At 39.7% G+C, this 9,221-nt stretch overlaps 1 pseudogene; it reads right to left on the bottom strand.

Annotated features, from left to right (window-relative positions):
• Positions 1-4,878: 4,878 nt before the first annotated feature.
• Positions 4,879-8,704, bottom strand: LOC137257592 (uncharacterized; annotated as a pseudogene).
• Between the last annotated feature and the right edge of the window lie 517 nt (positions 8,705-9,221).

Raw genomic sequence — 9,221 nt, 5'->3', positions numbered from 1 at the left:
AAATTGGAAACAGTTGTATCACACTCAGAAAGTTGTGTTTTGTGATGCATGTGACCTTTAACCAAATTGGAAACAGTTGTATCACACTCAGAAAGTTGTGTTTTGTGATGCATGTGACCTTTAACCAAATTGGAAACAGTTGTATCACACTCAGAAAGTTGTGTTTTGTGATGCATGTGACCTTTAACCAAACTGGAAACAGTTGTATCACACTCAGAAAGTGGTGTTTTGTGTTGCATGTGACCTTTAACCAAACTGGAAACAGTTGTATCACACTCAGAAAGTGGTGTTTTTTGATGCATGTGACCTTTAACCAAATTGGAAACAGTTGTATCACACTCAGAAAGTGGTGTTTTGTGATGCATGTGACCTTTAGCCAAACTGGAAACAGTTGTATCACACTCAGAAAGTTGTGTTTTGTGATGCATGTGACCTTTAACCAAACTGGAAACAGTTGTATCACACTCAGAAAGTGGTGTTTTGTGATGCATGTGACCTTTACCCAAATTGGAAACAGTTGCATCACACACAGAAAGTTGTGTTTTGTGTTCCATGTGACCTTTATCCAAATTGGAAACAGTTGTATCACACTCAGAAAGTTGTGTTTTGTGATGCATGTGACCTTTAACCAAACTGGAAACAGTTGTATCACACTCAGAAAGTGGTGTTTTGTGATGCATGTGACCTTTACCCAAATTGGAAACAGTTGTATCACAATCAGAAAGTGGTGTTTTGTGATGCATGTGACCTTTAACCAAATTGGAAACAGTTGTATCACACTCAGAAAGTTGTGTTTTGTGATGCATGTGACCTTTAACCAAATTGGAAACAGTTGTATCACACTCAGAAAGTTGTGTTTTGTGATGCATGTGACCTTTAACCAAATTGGAAACAGTTGTATCACACTCAGAAAGTTGTGTTTTGTGATGCATGTGACCTTTAACCAAATTGGAAACAGTTGTATCACACTCAGAAAGTTGTGTTTTGTGATGCATGTGACCTTTAACCAAACTGGAAACAGTTGTATCACACTCAGAAAGTTGTGTTTTGTGATGTATGTGACCTTTAACCAAACTGGAAACAGTTGTATCACACTCAGAAAGTGGTGTTTTGTGATGCATGTGACCTTTAACCAAACTGGAAACAGTTGTATCACACTCAGAAAGTGGTGTTTTGTGATTCATGTGACCTTTAACCACACTGGAAACAGTTGTATCACACTCAGAAAGTTGTGTTTTGTGTTGCATGTGACCTTTAACCAAACTGGAAACAGTTGTATCACACTCAGAAAGTGGTGTTTTGTGATTCATGTGACCTTTAACCAAACTGGAAACAGTTGTATCACACTCAGAAAATTGTGTTTTGTGATGCATGTGACCTTTAACCAAACTGGAAACAGTTGTATCACACTCAGAAAGTTGTGTTTTGTCATGCATGTGACCTTTAACCAAATTGGAAACAGTTGTATCACACACAGAAAGTTGTGTTTTGTGTTGCATGTGACCTTTAACCAAATTGGAAACAGTTGTATCACTCAGAAAGTTGTGTTTTGTGATGCATGTGACCTTTAACCAAATTGGAAACAGTTGTATCACACTCAGAAAGTTGTGTTTTGTGATGCATGTGACCTTTAACCAAATTGGAAACAGTTGTATCACACTCAGAAAGTTGTGTTTTGTGATGCATGTGACCTTTAACCAAACTGGAAACAGTTGTATCACACTCAGAAAGTGGTGTTTTGTGATGCATGTGACCTTTAACCAAACTGGAAAGCAGTTGTATCACACTCAGAAAGTGGTGTTTTGTGATGCATGTGACCTTTAACCACACTGGAAACAGTTGTATCACACTCAGAAAGTTGTGTTTTGTGATGCATGTGACCTTTAACCAAATTGGAAACAGTTGTATCACACTCAGAAAGTTGTGTTTTGTGTTCCATGTGACCTTTAACCACACTGGAAACAGTTGTATCACACTCAGAAAGTTGTGTTTTGTGATGCATGTGACCTTTAACCAAACTGGAAACAGTTGTATCACACTCAGAAAGTGATGTTTTGTGATGCATGTGACCTTTAACCAAATTGGAAACAGTTGTATCACACTCAGAAAGTTGTGTTTTGTGATGCATGTGACCTTTAACCAGATCGGAAACAGTTGTATCACACTCAGAAAGTTGTGTTTTGTGATGCATGTGACCTTTAACCAAACTGGAAACAGTTGTATCACACACAGAAAGTGGTGTTTTGTGATGCATGTGACCTTTAGCCAAACTGGAAACAGTTGTATCACACTCAGAAAGTTGTGTTTTGTGTTGCATGTGACCTTTAACCAAACTGGAAACTGTTGTATCACACTCAGAAAGTGGTGTTTTGTGATGCATGTGATCTTTAACCAAACTGGAAACAGTTGTATCACACTCAGAAAGTGGTGTTTTGTGATTCATGTGACCTTTAACCAAACTGGAAACAGTTGTATCACACTCAGAAAATGGTGTTTTGTGATGCATGTGATCTTTAACCAAACTGGAAACAGTTGTATCACACTCAGAAAGTGGTGTTTTGTGAATCATGTGACATTTAACCAAACTGGAAACAGTTGTATCACACTCAGAAAGGAATATCAACAATTGGCAATGTAAGGTTGCCCCTGCTTATCAACATGTCACACATTTGATGTTGATCGGACAAAACACACAATGGGTAGGTATGGGTCACAAACATTGTATACAAGACCACAGTTAGTAAAGGACAAACAGATACACAGCTAAAAAAGTATGATTACAACTCTAATTGATGAATCTGTCATCATAAAAATAATTGCATGCACTTACTGGAAAAGGATGTAAATATCATCTATTCCTATTGCACATTGATCCTTCAATTACAACAAGTGTTCACACACTTTATATTTTACTTGTCAGAAATAATAAATTCAGGTGTGTCTAGTTTAGGCCAGACCAATTATATTTCTTGGATCATACTAGTGAGAAGCAAGTTTTATCATACTAGTGATGGGCCAGTGTAGATCATACTAGTGGCAAGCCAGTGTAGATCATACTAGTGGCACGCCAGTGTAGATCATACTAGTGGCACGCCAGTGTAGATCATACTAGTGGCACGCCTGTGTAGATCATACTAGTGGCAGGCCTGTGTAGATCATACTAGTGGCACGCCAGTGTAGATCGTACTAGTGGCAAGCCTGTGTAAATCGTACTAGTGACACGCCAGTGTAGATCATGCTAGTGGCACGCCAGTGTAGATCATACTAGTGGCATGCAAGTGTAGATCATACTAGTGGCAAGCCAGTGTAGATCATACTAGTGGCACGCCAGTGTAGATCATACTAGTGGCAAGCCTGTGTAGATCATACTAGTGGCAAGCCTGTGTAGATCATACTAGTGGCAAGCCAAACTTTACATCAAGATCAATACATCTGTTATCGCGGCATTTCTGTCAGCTGTTGCAAACATTCATATGAATCGATACTGGGAATACCAGTGTCAATCCATGTTGCCAGGGTTATTAATCACAAGTCAGATTTACTTCACCAGCCAGTAAACTGGGAGTTTTCTGAAAGCTGAAATGATGAATTATTTCATCCACATTCTAGGAAACCTGAGTACATGACCTGCATTTCTATGTATAAAGTTAATGTCTGTATACATTCTGAAAGAGTTTGTAGACATGTTACATATATTGTGTATACATTCCTTAAGTGTATGTACACATGCAATATAATGTCTGTATACTTTCTGAAAGTATCTGTACACATGCATACATTCTAAACTATGTATACACATGCAAGATACTGTCTATATACATGCTGACAGTATCTGTCCACATGCAACATACTGTCTGTATATATTCTGAAAGTGCCTATATTCATTCTTAAACACATTTGCCTCGTTCATACTGACTTTGATCAAAGTATTAGCAAGCATCACTAACATCCTGTCGTCCAGTGATAGGTTACAAGGTTCGCTTGGAAAAGTTTTTCTGGACTCAAGTTTTGTGTTCTTTAATTTGTAATGGGAGAGGGCGGTTTGTATCAACAATGTTGGAGTCTCCACATTCACAACATCTCCCCAGCCTTTCACCACATACTCAAAGATCAGTAATTCACCCATGGCTTCCAGGCTTCCCTTTGTGTATTGTATTCATCAACCTGCTCATCAATTATATAAACTCTACTGTAATCACAATTAATCACTATGTACGTCACTGACACGACACTGTTCAAATCACTCACAGATATCCAAAGTACATCAACTTTGTTCATTGAAATATACTCAGCGAGCATCAATTTATATATCCTCCATCTGACAAAATTGTTGTATAACTTGCCTGATAACGGTATTAGTACCTATGCCGAAACGTCACCTCATCGCAGAAAGAAGTTGACTATCCATAGCACATGGTTTTCCCTCATATCAGTTGGTGTTATTTGTTTGCTGTTATCGTCACATTAAGCACTTTCGTGCTCTATGATGACAGTCTGTTAATAATAAAGTCTGGACCAGACAATCAGGATATCATAAGCATCAATCTTCACAACTGGTATGCATTCATTGAATCAGTCAGTCAGTGAAGCAAGGGTTGCTGAAGGCCAGTACCAACCCCTAGGTTTGCAACTTTGCTTATTTGGAATATGGAGGGTTTGTATCAACATTTAAATCATTGCTCACCACGCAAACTGTGCCAATGTACTACATATTACACTTTCGTGACATAGTATCTGAGAACCACTGAAATTGCTATCCACAACAAACAGCATCTGCACCACGAAAGCAGCCAAACTAGGCTAACTATACAAATCTCAGGGTCAGGGTGAGGGTTAACCTTAACCCTGACTAGACAACGTTGGATAGTGTAAACAATCTCACCTCTGTAGGTGTGTTGGCAGTCCTGGAACGTGGTATGCAGTGTACACAGACCCTCTAGCACTGCCACTTTTCAGGTAAGCATTGTGTTGTTGAACCTGTGGGATGTCTCGAAAGTCCTTTACATGAACCCAGACAACATGATCTCGACTTGTACGAGCTGGGGATAACCCGCTGGACAGATCCTCTTCATCACTGGAGTAGTACGTAGGGTTTGATCTATGCTTTGCCTTCTCAGACAGGGAGGGCATTGATAGTGCATGCAGGGCGGCTGACTGCTGGTATTCCTGCAGCAGATTGTTTATTTCACTAGGATCATGCTGTTGGTCAAGACTACAGAAGCTTTCTGAGAGTCCTTTGGGACCAAGAAATCCCATCATGTTATGTGATTATCATCAAAACCCCTTCCTTGGAACATCTTAGTTAGGTCTGGACCATTAGTTGTGACATACATGCTCTTTAGTTGTCGAGACTTAGAAAGTTGGGGACCACTGTACATGGACTTGCTTGGCCTTGGATGTGCAGAATGACTAAATGAATTTACCAAGTGTGTCCATTGTTAAGAAGATGTTGGACATAGTTGGCACATTGGTTCCATTACTGAAATGTGTGTCGAAAATCTGTGGGACAGCAGGCTGACCCTGATTCATCACATGAGGGTAAAGCTGAGGCTGGCCTGTATATTCAGGCAGGTTGTAAGTGGGTAAGCCTTCCGCTGGTGGAAGTCGGGGAGCACAGATGGTGGAATCTTCATTTGACACATTCTGATGCAAAAACTGCAGCTGCTGTTGGAAATGAGCTGTCTAGAGACGTTGGAAGCCCTCCTCCTGTTCCAGAACGTTAAGTCTCAACATCTCCCTTTCCATCTCAAGCTGTTTTCTCAATGTGACGTTCTTTCACTTTGATTGTTCTGACATAAAAAGGTCCCCGGGGTCTCTCTCTTGGTTAGTACTAAGAACATACCCATTCTTGGAGGTGCCCATTCACTTTAGGCCTTAACATATCCAAATGGGAGGATATCCCTGGTGTTTGTTCAACTTCCTCTTCGTCAGAGCTATCCTCTTCTGAAGTCAGAATATTACCTTGTGACAAACGCCTTGCTAGTGGTCTCGGTGGTCCATTCAGCTCATTTGATGATGAAGGGAGACGCCAATTTAAGGGAGGAGGTGGAGGAGGAAAAGCATCTGTTGACTCAAAATTCATCGACTTCTGCTTTCTAAGCAGTTTCCCTGACGCTCGACTTAAGGAACCAAAAGCATTCCTAACACTTTTGTTTACTGTATTTTTTCATTTTCTAATGCTACCATACTTATGTTATGATTCAGACTGTTTGAGGATTTATTTTCCTTCATTCTTTTTCTTTAATGCATTGAATTTGGTTGGAACTATGGATGACTTGAAGCCTTCAGGTGTACTTCTTTGATGAGAGTATGAAGTATGTCTGTCTTCACTGTCATCATCTGATCCAAGATCATGCTCTGGTGTCCAGTCTTCTGAGAAAACTCTGCGATGTCCTGGAGATTTGCTCTCTTTAGATGACAAGTCATCATCCTCATCAGTCTCATGACTGGAAACAGATTCTGGAGAATGTTCTACTACTGATCCATTTACACGTCTTGGCTCAACCTTCTCAGTATCTCAGCTGATTCACCATGCTTCATTTCTAACCTAGTAGTTATACCTTCTTCTTCCTCTTCATACTTCTTCTTTCTCTCTTCTTCCTCTTTTCTTTTGAGGTCTTCCTCTCTCCTCTAGCTTCCTATTGCCTCATATGTAGATTGACTGTTGGTGGCTTTGGTTTCAATATAAGTTCATTTTCATGTAGCAGTGATGAAATATCTGGACATGAACCCTTGAAACACCACGAGCTTATCTAATGTTTTATTACTGTCTCATTATGTTGTGGTTGAGGTCATGTTAATATATGTTATAAAATGCAAATAAACAAATACATATAAAGAAAATGGGTCATAAAAAGGTTTTAGGTGGCAGTATTCTTTTAAAGTATTCAGTTCATTTGTGGTGAAGGAGTTAATCAATTATCTTGATGGAAAAGGTAGCATTTCAAGAGAAATGCATTTATTTTGAGATCACTGTATATAATGAAGGCTGTCAGTCAAGGATCATAGTTCAAGGGGTTTTTATGCCAGGTCATGTCGGGTCATGACACTGGAAATTGTTCATCATGTGGTCAGCTATGCTCATTTCTGATTGGTTGATGGGCCAATAGTTGGTTCTGCATGTTGCACCTTAACAATTAACCCTCACTTCACATTGGGACATAGAGATAGACAGGTGAGACATTTTTTTGTGTTGGCATGACATGTTCTAAGTGCTTGTTGGTACGGGTAGTCTTCTGCACATTACTGGTCCCAAGGGTGATTTGTGACTGAATGTGTTGTGCTGTTTGTGTACTGCAGACGGTAGCGTATATGCCATGTGGTCATGGAAGGGAAGGGTGTCGCCATGTGCTCGCTAGGCCGTGTACCATATATATGTGAGTGCATGCTTGTGTATCAATTTCGGTACATGATACTAGGCTGTGTTATTCTTTTATTCTTTGTATGTATTGTGAGACTATATATCATGTAATATTTTAAATGGGCATTTGTATCTTAAGGTATTTGTATCCTAAGAAATGAAATGAAGTACACTGTAAGCTAAATCTGCATGATCTGCATGAATCTGTAATGACTGTTCTAAGTTGATCTTGAACTTAAATGTGATCTGTTGAAATATAAGAATTCCCTAAATGTTCCAGGGCATTGAATACTAGTGGCTTACGTTGGATCACCAGAACGCTTGAACCCTATTACTACAAGGATGGTGTTCTGATGAGGAAATATCGGTCGCCAGATGTTCCTGCAGAGGATGAATGGAAAGTGTACCATCAAATTGTGGTACCGAAAGTGTTTCGAAAACATGTACTTTCATTGGTACATGAAAGTCCCATGGCAGGTCATTTGGATGTAAACAAAACTTGTGAGAAAATTTTGGCACATTTCTTTTGGCCCAGTGTAAGACAAGATGTGACTGATCAAGCTTTGATCAGGTTTTTCACCTTAGTTGGTTTGCCAGATGTTGTTCAGACTGATCAGGGCTCAAATTGTATGTGTAAGGGGTTTCAACAAGCTATGTACCAGTTAGGTATTAAGCAAGTTCAGTCTAGTGCTTATCATCCAGAGTCACAGGGAGCTTTAGAAAGATTTCATCAAACTTTGAAAAATATGATCAAGACTTACTGTTTTGAGACAGAGAAAGATTGGGATGAGGGTGTGCGTTTGTTGTTGTTTGCTGTCAGAGAGTCAGTTCAGGAAAGTTTAGGGTTTAGCCCCTTTGAACATGTATTTGGTCACAGTGTGCGTGGGCCACTAAAACACTTAAAAGAACAATGGCTCAGTGACAGGCCTAAGATCAATCTCTTAGACTATGTGTGTACATTTAGGGACAGACTATTAAAGAACTTTTACTTGTGAGAAAGTGTTAGTTTTGCTTCCCATTCCTGGTCAGCCACTGACAGCAAGATATTAAGGTCCATATTTTGTTGACAGAAAGGTTAGTGACACAGACTATGCTGTCCTGACGCATGGTCGTTGTAAACAAAAGAGATTGTGTCATATCAACATGATTCAGAAATATCATGACCGGTTAGAAACCAAACATGTTAATTGTGTTGCCACACTCTCCCCAGTTTCTGATTGTACTAAAGATAATTGTGAAAATGTTGACAACATTGATGATTGTGTTAGCAATGTAAAGTTTGATGATCTTAGTGATAATGTTTCACCAAAGTTGAGAAATTCTTATGTGTTAACTCACCTTCATGAGAAACTATCACATTTATCCCCTGAGCAGAAAGTTCAAATGTCAGATTTGATTATGAGTTCTCTCACTTATTTCCTGATGTGCCTGGTGGAAGTGATGTTGTTAGCCATGATATAGATATAGGTGATGCTGTGCCTGTAACACAATACCCATATCGCATGAATCCAGTGAAGCATGAAATTCTGCAGAAAGAGGTGAAATACATGCTGGACAATGACATTATTGAACCCAGTGACAGTCCGTGGAGTTCACCATGTGTTCTTGTGCCGAAGAGTGGAGGTGGATGGCACTGCTGTGCTGACATGAAAGCTGTCAATGCACTCTCATGAACTGACTCGTATCCTATTCCGAGAGTGGACGATTGCATTGATCGCATTGGTCAAGCCAAGTATATAAGTAACTTTGACTTACTGAAGGGCTTTTGGCAGATTCCACTCACAGACCATGCAAAGAAAATATCGGCATACCCTACACCAGATGGATGGTATCAATACAAAGTGATGCCGTTTGGTCTGAA

This window comes from Haliotis asinina, chromosome 12, assembly GCF_037392515.1.
Source record: "Haliotis asinina isolate JCU_RB_2024 chromosome 12, JCU_Hal_asi_v2, whole genome shotgun sequence".
Lineage (NCBI taxonomy): Eukaryota > Metazoa > Mollusca > Gastropoda > Lepetellida > Haliotidae > Haliotis > Haliotis asinina.
Note: the sequence above shows the minus strand (reverse complement) of the source record. Positions and strands in the feature narration are given on the sequence as shown.